Here is a 17432-nt window from a genome sequence, read left to right on the forward strand (position 1 = left end):
TAGAAGTCGTCCACGCAGATGATTCAGCCGAAATTTCAACGGCTGGCATGAACGTTTGGGAGACATCAGGCCAAGAGCCACTCTCAGGCATCAATTTGGACGACTGCGAGCGCATCGACGTGACAAAGGACGGGGTTCGGCTGGTTTTATCCACCGGCCTGACCGTGTAACAAGAGCAGCATCTATGGACAAACGTGGCGATGCTGATCCATGTGATCGGCTCCAAGGATCTATGGAGGAACATTGCAAAGCCTTCATTGAGCAAATCAATATGGAGGCCGATTCCAGCAGTCGGCCAAAATTATCTTCACCATCCATTCTGCTTGGATTCAACGTCGATCTAATGGGGTTTACGTCGGCTGATGAGCTGGAAGAAGTCCACACTGGTCCTAACAGAGCCGACGTTCACATATAGTGCTTTGGCTAACCACAGAGCCGATTTCAGCAGTTACCTGGCAGAATCGGCTCGGGGGCACCTAATCGGATGAACATGTGCGACACATGTTCAGTGAAACATTGGGGGCCGATAAAAAAAATTGGCCCGTAATTTTTTTTTTCTCATGAGGAACAAAGCCGATGCATAGCCATCGACTCTAGTACAATTACACAGGATCCACCCGCTGCGTGTTCAAAGACACGGATGGCCTTCTGCTCCTTGGAGGGGGTGAACCAAGGTGGCGACTTGGTCGGTGTCACTTTCGGAGGTTGTTACGTCTAGAGTTTTGGAGAGCACCAGAAATTCAAAACATCCTCACCGGAAGTTGCATCAGCCTGCCAAAGATGATGAGCCGATCTGATCAGCAAGATGCAAGAATTGAGCTGGGGAAGCTCGGGGGGCAGCCCACCCTGAAGATTCTCTCCTCTGGGGAGCCGACTTTGTTGAAATCGGCTGGCTCTGCATTATAACTTGGAAGCCGATGGTGGCACATTTGGCTGGCTCACTACCTTTCTCGCCTTGACTAAGGCTCGGGGGGGCAGCTTGCCCTGAAGGACCCTTTGCTATAGGGAGCCGATTTTGTTGAAATCGGCTGGCTCTGCATCTCAACTGTTCTGAGGGATGGTTGCTCCAAGAAAACGGAGCAGGATTTCAAACATCGCTGCAGACTATCGAAAGATAATTTGTGGATAAGTGGTGCCTGTCCTGCAGAAGTATCAGCTCCAGCCTCCGGGTTGAGTTAGCAATGATCCCAGAGAGCTCCTGAAAGCAAAGGGGATTTGGAAGAGAAGGATTCGGCAGGAGAATGTCTGAAAACCTGAAGTTGATGATGAGACCAGGCATTATTTCAGGAGTTTTGCCGTTAAATCTAACACTACGCTCAGTGACTGCGGATTCGACCTGTTCGGTTGAAAGTTTGGGGATCTGAATTTGAGCAAGGTTCGCAGGGTACCGATGCGTTGCCATCGGCTCATTGAGCGGTGATCAAATTAACAATCGGCAGAATCAGTATGAGGGGAAATCGGCTAAATTAGCATGAAGGAAATCAGAAATCTATTTAAGGGAAATTCTTCATTAATACTGGGATTTCTTACAATGAAGAGCCGACTGCTCAAAGAAGAAAGGAAGAACAAAAGAAGAGCCGATTGCTCAGGGATTACTAATCCTACATTGCTAATCCTCGCTAGCATCATCGTCGGCATCGGAGTTGCCGCCGGCGCTACCTCCGGAGGCTTCCTCGTCGCTGCTGCCCCAGCCTTCGGCCGGAGCCTCTTCTTCCTCGTCATCATCATCATCCTCGCTGTCCGCCCAACTGCGGAAGCGCTTCGCCGGCGGATACCCAGCGGAAGAGGAGGAATCATCTTCCTCCTCCTCTTCTCCTTCCTCGTCATCATCATCGTCCTCGCTGTCCGCCCACATGCGGGAGCGCTTCGTCGGCGGGTCCCTGGCGGAGGAGGAGGCCTCTTTCTTCTCTACTTCTTCTTTCTCCTCCTTATCGGAGGAGATGGGGTTCGCCCCGGAGTGGGGGTCGTCTTCACTCTTCCTCTTCGGCGGAGATTGGAGGGAGAGGCCTGAGGAGGTAGAAGAAGAGGAAGACATTGCTACAGGGGAAGAGGGGTTTTTGGGTGCTGGTGGTCAGAGCAGAGCAAGGGGATGAAGTGGCGAACCGTTTGGCACAGATAAATAAAGAGGGGGTAGTGGAGATTTAATGCCGTAACGGTTCTTGAGGATGTTATGCCGAAACTATCAATTCGTGCAGAGAAGCCAAGGAGGCAAGGCGAAATGATGAAAGATTCTGCGGCAGTTCTGCTCTGCCACGACATGACCCGACGAAGGAAAAGCGTGATGATTTTGGAAATGTCATTTCCAAAACCAGGGGGGCATGTGTTATCACCAGAATTTGACCGGATCAGAGGTGGGCCGCGATTGAAGATGGACTTGAAGAATATACATAGAAGAAATACATGAATCGGCCTTCTATACCAAGTTTGGGCTAGTTTGCCCGTGTATCTGTAACATAGTAGGATACGTGTCGTTTAGAAGTTAGAGTTTAACCCGTGCACGGTTAGGTGCACGCTCGAATTAGAAAGTCCCCTGGACTATAAATATGTATCTAGGGTTTATGAAATAAACAACAACCAACGTTCACCACAAACCAATCTCGGCGCATCGCCAACTCCCCGTCTCGAGGGTTTCTTCCGGGTAAGCACCATCCTGCCTAGATCGCATCTTGCGATCTAGGCAAGCACACGTTTATTCGTCGTCCATGCGTTGCTCGTATCGAAGCCTTTTTGATGGCGAGCAACGTAGTTATCATAGATGTTCTAGGGTTAGCATTGTTCTTCGTATCATATGCTATCGTCGTGCAACCCTTAGGCATCTAGCCGCCCTTACACCTATCTTGGGTGTAAGGGCGGCACCCCGCTTGATCATTGTTTAGTAGATCCGATCTGTTATGATTGCTCCTTGTTGTTCAAGGATTAGTTTAATATCTGCATTGTTAGGCCTTACAAACGGGTCGAAGGATCCAGTGGCGCGTAGGGTGTAGTTTGCTAGCCCTAGACAGGATGTTCCGAGGATCAACTTCGTGTTGGTTTTTAGGCCTTGTCTAGGGTCGGTTTACGATCACCGTGCGTGGCCGCGAGGCTCGATCACGAGTAGGATGTTCCGATTATGCGGTGAAAACCCTAAATCGTAGTAGGTCGTTTTAGCTTTATCTTGATCAAGCAGGACCACCATCCGATCGTACACCTCGTACGCATCATGGGTGGATCGGCTCTTTGAGCCGATTCACAGGACAACCTGAGAGCCGATCGAGGCTCGTATTTAACATTTACGTGTATACCATGCAGGAAACTAAGCGAGCCATTCTCCAACACCTTCCTGACCAGGTATAGGTCAGGTGGCACGCCCTTGCATCAGCATCGGACGTGCGTGCCGAAGGCTTTGCGGGCCGTCGCTCGGAGGGACCAGGGCCAGCCGCAGTCCTGGGAGATTCCCGGCTCTACGGTGTTGCCCGTCGCTGCCCGCCGGTGGGTTTCTGACCGCAACAGAACCTTCATTATGGGATCCTACTATTAAAATTGTTATCGGTGACCAAACTCTTCATGCCAATTGTGATATTATGTCTGAATTTTGTTTAATGCCTAAGAGTATTCATGAATCTTTGAAACTTTGGGGATTCGTTGAAGGGGGAGAAGGAATAACTCTTATTGATAACTCTGTTATAATTCCTAAAGGAATAGCTGCGGGTGTGCATACAACCGTTCTTGGGAGAACAATATCCATTGATTATCTTGTTATTGAATGTGCAGGAACAGGACAAATCACACTAGGAAGATCCCTGCTGAAACTATTGGGAGCCGTCATAGATATGAGAGAAGGCACCCTAAAATTCACCTCTACCCCCGAGGGTAGACATATATTCCCTAAATCAAAGAGTAAGAAAAAGAACAAGAAAGGTAAGGGTAAAGCCCAAGGTAATGTCGATGCTTCATCTCTCGATAATACTTGATATACACTTTCTGCGCCTAGCTGAAAGGCGTTAAAGAAAAGCGCTTATGGGAGACAACCCATGTTTTTACTACAGTACCTTTATTTTATATTTGAGTCTTGGAAGTTGTTTACTACTGTAACAACCTCTCCTTATCTTAGTTTTGTGCATTGTTGTGCCAAGTAAAGTCTTTGATAGTAAGGTTCATACTAGATTTGGATTACTGCGCAGAAACAGATTTCTTTGCTGTCACGAATCTGGGCCTAATTGTGGGGACCCCGGACTAGCTGTCCGAAATACCCTGTTATGTATACAGTTCACGTTCCCATGACCAGTGTGCCGTGAACACATAACCGAACTGATATCAAAATACATCATCCTTTACAAAACGAAATAAGAAAAATTACAATATGGTCACATGACCGATAAATACATAATAGCCTCGAAGGGCCTAACTAAACATCAGAGTAGCATCATCACTTCAGCAGCGCAGTACCCAAGTCATCTGCCATAACCCTACGAGCAACCGATCGGGAAGACGTTCCTAGCTCGCATAGACGTCGCCAACTCCTTCTTTATCTGTCGAACTCCTTCAAGTCTGGCCAAGTAAATAGCCAGGGACAAAGCCGTGAGTACATTTGAATTGTACTCGCAAACCATCAAGAAGGTGATAAGAATTCTAACTAAAGAAGACAAGAGAGGAAGAGTAGTTTCTCTTGTGAATATAGCATGTGGAAGAGAAGAGATGTTTTTGGTGGAGATAGCGTCCCAACTCCTCAATCGAAGGGGATACTCCAAGAATTTATCTAAGACACCTCTATATCTCTATTGAAGAAGAGTTCCTCTACATGAAAGCACTAGGAGGGGTCACCCTCTTTTGTTTCATTTTCCTCGACCATCTCCACATGGTCGGCACACCATCTTTCCCGTACCCTTCCGGTACTTCCAACACACATTTCCTTTGGAAATCATTTTCAAAACCAAAACTCGACACAGCTACCGTAACGGCCATCCCAACCGTCCATGACCGCGGACGCGGCTATTCGAATAGTTTTGACTCTGCAGAGTTTGCACACTTTCACCACAACTATCCGGATACCTATCGTGTGGGCATCATCCCCGCATAACGACATATGCCACGACGGATACCCGGACATAACCTTTCGCCCATTCGACTTAACACGAGGTCCTACCCTATGGAGTATGCACCTCCCCGGCACCGTGGCAGCTCACCTCCTCTAGAGCGTGGCTCCACCGCCAAGCCAGGAGACCCATAGTGTCTTCCGGACGGGTCAGCCCCGAAGGCCTCCCGTTATACTATTGTCCCAACCTCGACAACCCGGACTCGGGGGTAACCGTACCCTTGTATAGTTGTGCGGTGCCTCATGCTAAGAAGAACAAACGTCAAGTTAAGCCCCGTGCCCACGTTGGAGTAGCTATGGTTGCGCTGTGTAATTGTTCCGGGCGAATACAAAGAACCATGTGTCGTTTTTTTTTTCTCAAAACCCAAGTCACACACACATTCCTTTTCTCAAACATCTTTGACAAGGTCCTTTTTGCCTTCATAAACCATACACTTGGGTAAGGTTATCTCACCCAAGGTTTTCATAAACATTTACAACAAGGTAAACCTTGAGGGGTTCCCAACCTAAAGTTTTATGTAGGAGCTGAGATACAACAATGGCATGATGCTAGCCGTCATACCTCTAAGGAGATGATAATTTAGGTGTCAAGGGGATAATACATGCTTAGGATAAGCACGCATGGGGACAACATAAGTAGGAGGATTCGACAAAGGGTCATGATGTTGATCATCATACCACTAAGAAGATGGTAAAATAGGTGGTCAAGGGGGCATACATGCTCAGGGTAAGCATGCATAACAACAACAAGGGGTTCAACATACTTGAGAGTAAGTATGTATAGCATCAACAAGAGGTTCGGCACACTTGGGAGTAAGTATGCATAGCATCACAAGGTAGAAGGTATAACAAGGGCATGATACTAACCATCATACCACTAAGGGGTGCAAAAAGGGCGTCGAGAGGTCGACACACTCAAGGTAAGTAGGCATACCCATCACATTTAGAGGGTACACCATGATCATGATGTTGACAACCACCATTCACAAAAAGGGGTTTGTCGGCGAGGTGCCAAAGAGAGTAAACATGCTCACTGTAAGCATGCCCCGACAACAAAAGTAGAAATCACACAAGATAGATCGAGAGACAATAATACAAACAAAGTAACCACAATATGTGATTCAGTATTCAGAGATCAAGAGATGGCTTGCCTTGGCTGGCTAGTCCCTGGTCTTCTTCAACACCTTCTCCAAAATCTTCTCCTTCGGCTTCTCCCACGTTCGTATCTAGCGTCGCGAAAATAAAAGGGCAACATACAATCAACACATAACTCAAGAATCAAGTTTTAAAAGAATATGACAAAGCATGCAGGGGTATATGTTGTATTAAAGTGAAAACATGATTTGGCCAAATTTATGAGGAAAACGGGTTGGGGTAGAAATCAATTAAAAAGAACAAGTGCTTAAATGGACAACATTTTATGTGACATACCACTTTTATAAACGATCCAGAATTAGTTCTAACAGGGACCAATATTATTTTTCCAAGATGGACAACATTAAAACAAGATCATCACAATTGGAATCAGTCAAAAATATTAATTCTATGATTTTAGGATTTTTGTGGAGTGTACAGAATACATAGAGCAAGTTTATTACACTAAAATTCGTATAAAAATCCTAAAAATATGAGGTCAGTGGCATGTGAAAGATCTTGAAATTCTGGTTCTAACGCAGTTGGTTTCATTGGATTTGGGTGGGTAGATCTCTAGTTATTCAGTTTTGAAGATCTCTGGTTTTAATCACTAATTAACAGGAATTTAATTTTTTTTTTCAAACGGATTTAGTTTGGGCGGGAATCTCTGGGCCGTGCGGGGTGACGAGTTGGGCCGGCCCAGGAGGTATTCCAGGTGGAGAGGTGGGGAGAAAAATTAAAAACAAAAGAAAAGGGAGGGGCCCAAGCGGGCCAGGCCTGCATGCCGACGTGGCCCAGGCCATGCACGCACGAACGGATCGGGAGGATCCGATCGAGGGTCGTCTCCCTCCGCGTCTGTCACGCGTGCGGGCGGAACGAAGAGAGAGCGGGCGGCCAGGGGCTCACCTGCGACGAGCGGCAGTTGGCGGCGAGGCTCCGGCGGAGCAGCGGCGGTTCGGGGGCGTGTCCAGGGGCACGTCCAGCGGCGGCTCGGCGGCTCCTCCTTGCTGCAGCGTGGGCTGCTCCTTCCCCGGCGTCTTCCTCGGCCGGCGACGACGGCGGCCGCACCCGGCGGACCTGGGCAGCGAAAAAGGGAGCGTTAGGACGGGAAGAGGATGGAGAGAAGGATGGTGCAGAGGGGGAGAGACGAGCGTGACGGGAGCGTCCGCAGTCCTGCCCGCCACCGTCTCAGCAGCCACGGAGGTGGTGCTCCTCCGGCGAGCAGCAGCAGAGCAAAGAGCGTCGGCTTCTGCGTGAGAGCTGGGAGGGAGGAGAGGAGTGGTTGAGTGGTGTGGAGGTGAGGCCAAGGGAGGAGAGCTCAGTGTGGGGCGTGGTTTTATAGCCAAGGATGGGCTCACGGTGGGCATGGTGTACGTGATCGGGGCGCGTGAGGTTTGAGCGTGAAAGGGAAGCTGCATGATAGCATCTTGCACGGCATCCAGTGGGGGATCTAGTGCAGCAAAAATCCCGGAGATACGCGTGCTGAGTCTCCCGATACGAGGTGGTCTCTGCGCATGCAGGATGGTGTTTGATGAAGCGTGCTCGGTCGTGGGTGAAGGAGTGTAGCCTGTCATCATTGCGTTCGGGTCCTTGTGCGGTGCCATTGCAGGCTACAACTAGGAGTGGCCAAAGGAGGTCTACAGGTCTGGGAACGCGCGAGCACACCCAGACGTGGTGACCACATTAATGGCGAGCTGGTCTGAGCCAAAGGGAGGGGTGGCTTTGCCTCGGGACCATGTACATCGGGTAGTGGAGAGGCAGGGTGCCTTCATGGCGCAGCCTCGGGGCTGGGGTGCCCGCTTTCGTTCTGCCCAAGTTTGGAGTGGCCACCGAGACATGTGCGGAGAAGAGGGAGTCTAGGCCGTGTGGTGGCCATGTGTGCGGGTTTGGGCATGTCCGGGAGTCGTGTAGAGGTGAGCAAGGTTGGACACGGCCACGAGGTTGGCTCCCTTGCAGCGTAGAGGGAAGAAGAGAAGGGTGTGCCTCTCCTTGTGGAGTTCCAAGAAAGTGAGAGGGTGGAGTAGTCTAGGGTTTAGCTAGGGTTGTAGGTTTGAGAGATAGGGGTGCAGGTTAGTGGTAGCTTAATGATGGGTCAAGATAGGAGAGAGAGAGAGTGAATTGATGGCCACCATGATATACATACAACATGGCCGGCCTCATTTCTTGCTAAGCCAAACCAAGTCACATGTGAGGCCAAGTGACCAACAAGGTTGTCCATGATGTGGTGATGATGGTGAACCAAAGATGAGTGCTATGTGGTGGATGAAGAATATAAGTTTTTATATAAACTTTGAAAATAAAAAGGAAGGGTCCTCATTAAAAAGAGAGTTGATCAAATTTCGAAAGGGGTTTGCATTGATCTTGCCTTTTACATTTTTGAAGGAGACAAAATAATATTCAAAATAAGGTAGGTCTACTTGCATAATAATGCAAAATAAATTTTTCCCAAATGTTAAAAAAAGGGTGCAAGGATGGCACATGTACCATAACCATGCATTTTAGTTGAAAAAAAGAATAAAGGGAACAATTTTATAGAAATAAATTTTGGGTGAGAGAGGTAGGAAGTAAAACACCACCCACCTTTCCTATTTCATAAAGATTTGAAAAGCTTTGATAAAACTAGGATTAGTTTTGTAGTGAAAATTAGAGAAGAATCTTAAATAGGGTTTTTTTTTTGGCAAATAAAATATTTTGGGAGAAGTGATCTCAAGGGTAGAAGGTGGCTACATGTTGTAACCATCATTCCACTCTTGGTTTTGTGAAGAATAAAGAAAAACAAGAGGTAAAAGAGGAACAAGTGATCTAGAGCTGAAATAGTGGATAGGGTATAAGACCAAGTGATTGTAAGAATTTCAAGGGTAGAAAGGGACATGCAAGACGTGGAAGTTGTAGAGGGTGTTGCATAGATGAGATCCATGCATTGAGGTCACCAATAACAATTGAGGGTGCTTAGGGATCAACTGCCAAAGTTTGGACATTTTAAGCCTCGCCAAAACATCTTATTGACTTGGCTTCAAAACCAACAAGGATAAGTGGGTAAGAGAGTGATCTGGTTTAGGGCAAAGACAAGGTTGGAAGGTTTTCATGATAAGGTAGGTTTAAGACCAAGTGCATTGTCTTAGATGGAAAGGGGTAGCTTAATCCAGGGGCTCCAAAATGGGACCTGGTAAAGGTTTTAGGACTTAGCCAAATTTGTGAGGTCCTAGGGTTTGTGACAAGGATAAGGGAAAAGGATATAATAAGGAGTGGATGATATTCAAACTTAAATAGAAGATATGGTGAGCTAAAGTGCATAACAGAGATGATCCCAAGATAGGTGCATTCAGGGTTCCATAGATGGAAAAGTTTTTAGTTTAATGTGTTGCTAGTTGGTTTTTTTACCTAGGAGGTTTAGGTGGTGGAGTAACTCAAGACGATCTAATTGAACCAACAGACGAAGGCAAAATCATCTACAAGCAAAACAATCAATTCATATCAACAAGCAGATCAAGGCAATTCATATAATTACTCTCTAGAAAAAGTTTTTGTTCCCCCTAATTTTCGCACTAAGGACAATTAAACAAGGTTGCACAAGTTAGGGTGTGACACTAATTCTCTGTAGGTAACTCAGAAAATTATGCCAATTTACGTAAGTGATCCTCAGATATGTACGCAACTTTCATTCAATTTGGGCATTTTCATTTGAGCAAGTCTGGTGCCACTTTAAAATTCATCTTTACGAACTGTTCTGTTTTGACAGATTCTGCCTTTTATTTCGCATTGCCTCTTTTGCTATGTTGGATGAATTTCTTTGATCCATTAATGTCCAGTAGCTTTGTGCAATGTCCGAAGTGTTAAGAATGATTATGTCACCTCTGAACATGTAAATTTTTATTGTGCACTAATCCTCTAATGAGTTGTTTTGAGTTTGGTGTGGAGGAAGTTTTCAAGGATCAAGAGAGGGAAATGATGCAATATGATCAAGAAGAGTGAAAGCTCTAAGCTTGGGGATGCCCCGGTGGTTCACCCCTGCATATTTTAAGAAGACTCAAGCGTCTAAGCTTGGGGATGCCCAAGGCATCCCCTTCTTCATCGACAACATTATTAGGTTCGTCCCCTGAAACTATATTTTTATTCCATCACATCTTATGTGCTTTGCTTGGAGCGTCGGTTTGTTTTTGTTTTTGTTTTTTTTTGTTTGAATAAAATGGATCCTAGCATTCATTGTGTGGGAGAGAGACACGCTCCGCTGTTGCATATGGACAAATATGTCCTTAGGCTTTACTCATAGTATTCATGGCGAATGTTGAATCTTCTTCGTTAAATTGTTATATGGTTGGAATCGGGAAATGCTACATGTAGTAATTCTAAAATGTCTTGAATAATTTGATACTTGGCAATTGTTGTGCTCATGTTTAAGCTCTTGCATCATATACTTTGCACCCATTAATGAAGAAATACATAGAGCTTGCTAAAATTTGGTTTGCATATTTGGTCTCTCTAAAGTCTAGATAATTTCTAGTATTGAGTTTTGAACAACAAGGAAGACGGTGTAGAGTCTTATAATATTTACAATATGTCTTTTATGTGAGTTTTGCTGCACCGGTTCATCCTTGTGTTTGTTTCAAATAACCTTGCTAGCCTAAACCTTGTATTGAGAGGGAATACTTCTCATGCATCCAAAATCCTTGAGCCAACCACTATGCCATTTGTGTCCACCATACCTACCTACTACATGGTATTTCTCCGCCATTCCAAAGTAAATTGCTTGAGTGCTACCTTTAAATTTCCATCATTCGCCTTTGCAATATATAGCTCATGGGACAAAATAGCTTAAAAACTATTGTGGTATTGAATATGTACTTATGCACTTTATCTCTTATTAAGTTGCTTGTTGTGCGATAACCATGTTTTCTGGGGACGCCATCAACTACTCTTTGTTGAATATCATGTGAGTTGCTATGCATGTTCGTCTTGTCTGAAGTAAGGGCGGTTTTCACAATCAAATGGTTTGAGTATGCATACTGTTAGAGAAGAAAATTGGGCCGCTAACTAAAGCCATGAATCATGGTGGAAGTTTCAGTTTGGACATAAAACCTCAATCTCTTATGAGAATATTATCTCGTTGTTGAATGCTTAAGCATTAAAAGAGGAGTCCATTATCTCGTTGTCTATGTTGTCCCGGTATGGGTGTCTAAGTTGAAGAATGATCAAAAGCGAGAAATCCAATGCGAACTTTCTCCTTAGACCCTTGTACAGGCGGCATAGAGGTACCCCTTTGTGACACTTGGTTGAAACATATGTTATGCAATGATAATCTGTGTTAATCCGAGCTAATTAGGACAAGGTGCGGGCACTACTAGTATACTATGCATGAGGCTTGCAACTTGTAATATATAATTTACATGATACATATGCTTTATTACTACCGTTGACAAAATTGTTTCATGTTTTCAAAATAAAAGCTCTAGCACAAATATAGCAATCGATGCTTTCCTCTTTGAAGGACCTTTCTTTTACTTTTATGTTGAGTCAGTTCACCTATTTCTCTCCACCTCAAGAAGCAAACACTTGTGTGAACTGTGCATTGATTCCTACATACTTGCATATTGCACTTGTTATATTACTTTACATTGACACTATCCATGAGATATACATGTTATAAGTTGAAAGCAACCGCTGAAACTTAATCTTCCTTTGTGTTGCTTCAATACCTTTACTTTGATTTATTGCTTTATGAGTTAACTCTTATGCAAGACTTATTGATGCTTGTCTTGAAGTACTATTCATGAAAAGTATTTGCTTTATGATTCATTTGTTTACTCATGTCATTACCATTGTTTTGATCGCTGCATGTCACTCCAGAAATTATCTTTGTTATCGTTTACCTACTCGAGGGCGAGTAGGAACTAAGCTTGGGGATGCTTGATACGTCTCAAACGTATCTATAATTTCTTATGTCCCATGCTACTTTATTGATGATACCTACATGTTTTATACACATTATATGTCATTATTATGCGTTTTCCGGAACTAACCTATTGACGAGATGCCGAAGGGCCAGTTGCAGTTTTTTGCTGTTTTTGGTTTCAGAAATCCTAGTAAGGAAATATTCTCGGAATTGGACGAAATCAACGCCCAGGGGCCTATATTTACACGAAGCTTCCAGAAGACCGGAGGGGAGACGAAGTGGGGCCACGAGGCGCCGCCACAACAGGGCGGCGCGGCCCAGGCCTTGGCCGCGCGGCCCTGGTGTGTGGGGCCCCCGTGACGCCCTTTGACCTGCCCTTCCGCCTACTTAAAGCCTCCGTCGCGAAACCCCCAGTACCGAGAGCCACGATACGGAAAACCTTCCAGAGACGCCGCCGCCGCCAATCCCATCTCGGGGGATTCAGGAGATCGCCTCCGGCACCCTGCCGGAGAGGGGAATCATCTCCCGGAGGACTCTTCACCGCCATGGTCGCCTCCGGAGTGATGAGTGAGTAGTTCACCCCTGGACTATGGGTCCATAGCAGTAGCTAGATGGTCGTCTTCTCCTTATGTGCTTCATTGTTGGATCTTGTGAGCTGCCTAACATGATCAAGATCATCTATCTGTAATGCTATATGTTGTGTTTGTCGGGATCCGATGGATAGAGAATACTATGTTATGTTGATTATCAATCTATTACCTATGTGTTGTTTATGATCCTGCATGCTCTCCGTTATTAGTAGAGGCTCTGGCCAAGTTTTTACTCTTAACTCCAAGAGGGAGTATTTATGCTCGATAGTGGGTTCATGCCTCCATTAAATGCAGGACGAGTGACGAAAAGTTCTAAGGTTGTGGATGTGCTGTTGCCACTAGGGATAAAACATTGATGCTATGTACGAGGATGTAGTTATTGATTACATTACGCACCATACTTAATGCAATTGTCCGTTGTTTGCAACTTAATACCGGAAGGGGTTCGGATGATAACCTGAAGGTGGACTTTTTAGGCATAGATGCATGCTTGATAGCGGTCTATGTACTTTGTCGTAATGCCCAATTAAATCTCACAATACTTATCATATCATGTATGTGCATTGTCATGCCCTCTCTATTTGTCAATTGCCCGACTGTAATTTGTTCACCCAACATGCTATTTATCTTATGGGAGAGACACCTCTAGTGAACTGTGGACCCCGGTCCTATTCTTTACATTGAATACAATCTACTGCAATATTTGTTCTTTACTATTTTCTGCAAACAATCATCATCCACACTATACATCTAATCCTTTGTTACAGACAAGCCGGTGAGATTGACAACCTCACCTGTTTCGTTGGGGCAAAGTACTTTGGTTGTGTTGTGCAGGTTCCACACTGGCGCCGGAATCCCTGGTGTTGCGCCGCACTACATCCCGCCGCCATCAACCTTCAACGTGCTTCTTGGCTCCTCCTGGTTCGATAAACCTTGGTTTCTTTCTGAGGGAAAACTTGCTACTGTCTGCATCACACCTTCCTCTTGGGGTTCCCAACGGACATGTTAATTGCACGCATCAACAGCCACTGGTTTCTTCTTCATACAGGACGCAGGAAAAACATCGGAAGGAGGAGGAGTCGCAGTATAGTTGTCAAAAATCAACTGAAAAATAAAGATTTTCGACATCAATCATCAAGCAAAGATAGATTCCCATTAATTCTTAAAGTATATACATAGCTATTACAAAAGAAGGATTCCTAGTGAGCTACTGAAGCAGTTGTCGCCAAACCTATTAAGGCAACAGCGCCAAAAGAGAGTTAAGACTAAAAGAAAAGACAAGGTGGTCTACTTGACCTCCGGCTTCGACGAACTGGGAGCAGGAGTTGGATTGTATCCGAGGTAGGCAAGGATCTTCTTCGAGTTGGGCTTGGCATCCTTAATCAGTGCCTGCCACATCTTCGTCTCCATTTCCTCCGTGTCGCCAACTTTTGCCCAGTCGACGTCTTGCTGGCTGTCAGCAACCAAGGCAATTGTACCTTCAACGCCAACTTTTGACCCCTCTTGGCGAAGTTGGAGTCCAAGGTTTTCTTGAGAGCTGAAGCACTTGGCGAGAGCGACAAAAGTCGTGGGCACTTCCTTCTTCTTGAAAAAGTATGGAAAAAGCCGTGACAGGCCAATCTTCGCTTCAGTAAGGCCATCGCGGGCCTCATCACCATGGATCTCAAGAAGAGAAAGTGTGTGAAGAAGCTGGTCAACTTCGGGACCTTCCAGCTCATACTCTTGATCGGTTCTCCCTGAATAAAGTGAAAAAGCGTTGGTCAAAGGAAAGAGGGAACAAAAATGACACAGGGAAACAGCAAAGATCTGAGCACTTACTGACAAAACGTCGACATTGTGACTCCAAGCGAGTGAGGATTTCTTGTTCACAGGCAGACTGCTGAGTTATGTTTTCACTTAGTGAAGTTTCTGCGTCGTGAATTCTTTTTCGGAGTTCGTCGACAGTGGCGGCATCTTCCTTAGCCTTCTTAACATCCTCTTCAGCTTTCTTGCGAGCCTTCTCGCTTTGCTCTAACTTGGTAGCAAGAGCGTCAGCACGCTTGTTGGCCTCCACAAGATCTCCTGGCAAAATAAACGACAGTCAAATATCATGACAAAGTAATGGTACACATGAAACAGAGGAGGAGAATAAAAGTAATACCTTCCAGCTTTTTGGTATGGTCACGGTACCCGACGAATTGGGTACCAAGACGAATAAACTCCTTCATTAAAGGCTGAAGAGACGACCAAGGGAAAAAAGAAGTCAATATAGCCAGTATAAATTCGACAACACTTAGCAAAAAACAAAGGGGAGATGGAAGTATTGAAAGGCTTGGAACTTACATCATCCAATGAAGGTGTCGAAGAGTTACCAGGGAATTGGATAGGTTCCTTGGATGGCTCGACCCTCGCTCTCTTTGGAGAAGAAGCTCGGGGGCTCTCAACTGGTGGTGGATGTTCGGTGTTTTGTTGGGGAGGCGAAGTTTCATCCCCATCAGGTCGAGATTCAGAAACAACTAAAGTACGGGACGTGCTCGTTCGAGTAGTCGCGTCGATAGGTGTATTCTCAACTTCGTCGCCACTACAGAAAGTAAGCGACAAAGATAAGAAACAAAAGAGAGAATTATCGAAAACAAACAAGTATATTGCATAAAAAAACTTACGAACTGACAAGAGCAGCCTCGTAAGGGTCAAAGGCTCTCTTTCCAGCATCAGGTGCAGATTCTCCGGCATGTGCAGCACCGGCTTCGGAGGTGCCTGAATCGAGAACTTCGTCCCTCTTCCTTTTGCTCTTCGGAGAAGCAATTGGAAGAGAAGAGCGTGTCGAGGCAGTTGCCTCAGACTCAGCTTCTTTTTCAAGAGAAGCCGCGGATTTTCGAGATCCCGCGACTTCACTATCAGGGCGAGAAGTACCCTGGTTGTCATTGTTGACAATGGTGCGTTCTTCGACCCCACCACCTTCAGGAAGAGGAGGAAGAGAAGCTAGAACAGGGTGGTTCTGCGAAAAACACAGAGTGTTGACAAAAGATATGCAAAAAAGACGACAGCAAAATAATAAGTCGACAGATACCAAACGCCCAAGAAAGACAATATAATAAAGAGGAAAAATCACCTCGGGAAGGGGATTGGTGCCACTAAATGGCTTAACACGGCAAGAAGATGGAATGGTATCTTTCTTGCTCAGCTTCGACATTCTTCGGATTAATTTCTCCAAGTCCTTCACAGGAAGGTCCTTGGAGAGCCTCTCGACATCTTCATCACCAGCATACATCCAAAGGGGATTTTTGCGAGGTTGCAGAGGCTGCACTCTAATCCTAAGGAAGTAAGCGGTGATTTGGATACCCGATAATTCCTTGCCGCGGGTGTTCTGGAGCTCACGGATGCGAGTCATCAGCGCCTCTGTCGCCGATTTCTCTTCTTCGGTAGCTTCAGCGTCCCAGGATCGACGGCGAAGAATTTTGGCTTTTCCATCAAAAGGAGCAATGTTGTACTCCACTGAATCAGCGCCTTCTTCGTGTACATAGAGCCATCTCTTGCGCCACCCTTGGACGGAGTCAGGGAATTTGACGTCAAAATACTCGACGTCAGGGCGAACACAAATCACAACGCCGCCGATGTTATAGGCGACGCCATGGGAGCCATTACGGCGGAGGCAGAAGATGCGCTTCCACAAAGCCCAATTAGGTTGGACCCCGAGGAAGCATTCACAGAGAGTAATAAAAATCGACACATGAAGAATGGAATTGGGCGTCAGCTGGTGTAGCTGAAGCCCATAGACAAAAAGGAGACCCCGGAGAAACTCGTGGATGGGGGGAGAAAGACCGCGGATAAGATGATCAACAAAACTGACCCGATACTCCATTGGAGGCGATGGATAGCTCTCTTCCTTGGGGAAGCGCAGCGAGTTCTCCTTCTTGGTGAATCCCAGTTTCTTCAGCAGGTTCAAATCTTGGTTGGAGATCTTAGATCTCTCCCACTCAAGATCTTCGGCGGCCATCTTAGACTCCGGTGTGCTGTGCCTGGTCAGACGCGCGCGCGGTGGCATCAATGAGCTTGGCGGCGAAAGGTGTGAGTGCGGTTGAGCGCTTGAAGCAATGGCAGCAAGAGAGGATTTTGCAGAAGAGAAGCAGAAGTGCGGCGCGAGCGAAAGGACTAGAGGAGGAAGACGATACCTTTATATAGAGGTGCGGTGAATCGACGCGCCATTGGATTGAGAGACTGCGGGACAGATGGTGTACACGTGGACAAGGGGTAAAAAGTAATTTCATACAGACGAGAAATGACAGGAGCTACAGTACGTGCGCCAGAAAAGGTGGAGGACGTGTGTCCCCCACTTGCACGACGTGTCAATTTAATGGGAAGTTTGGGCCCATGTGACAGCGAGAGGGAAGTTCTCGCGTTTTCCCGATACAGCGATCGTGGCTATCGTAAGCAATGATGTCACCTTGGCAAGAGAAAATTTCGACAATGAAGCTTGACAAAAATTTCGACAGCAGAAGATTATTGATTATTTCAGGAGCCTTTGATCAAATACAAGTTTTTGCTCAAATGCTCGGGGGCTACTTCGGAAAAAACAAATATTTAAGTATGACAAAATAGAGGCGAGAGCCTATGATCAAATACAAGTATTTGTTCATAGCCTCGGGGGCTACTCCCATCGGGAGCGCTGGTCGCACACCTGATAGATATGGAAAGCTCGAGAAAGAATAAACAATATAGCGACATGAGGTACTAATTTGTTGAGCCTACAACCAAGTACAAGTCCTTG

The sequence above is a fragment of the Lolium rigidum genome, chromosome 7 (genome assembly GCF_022539505.1).
Source record: "Lolium rigidum isolate FL_2022 chromosome 7, APGP_CSIRO_Lrig_0.1, whole genome shotgun sequence".
NCBI lineage: Eukaryota > Viridiplantae > Streptophyta > Magnoliopsida > Poales > Poaceae > Lolium > Lolium rigidum.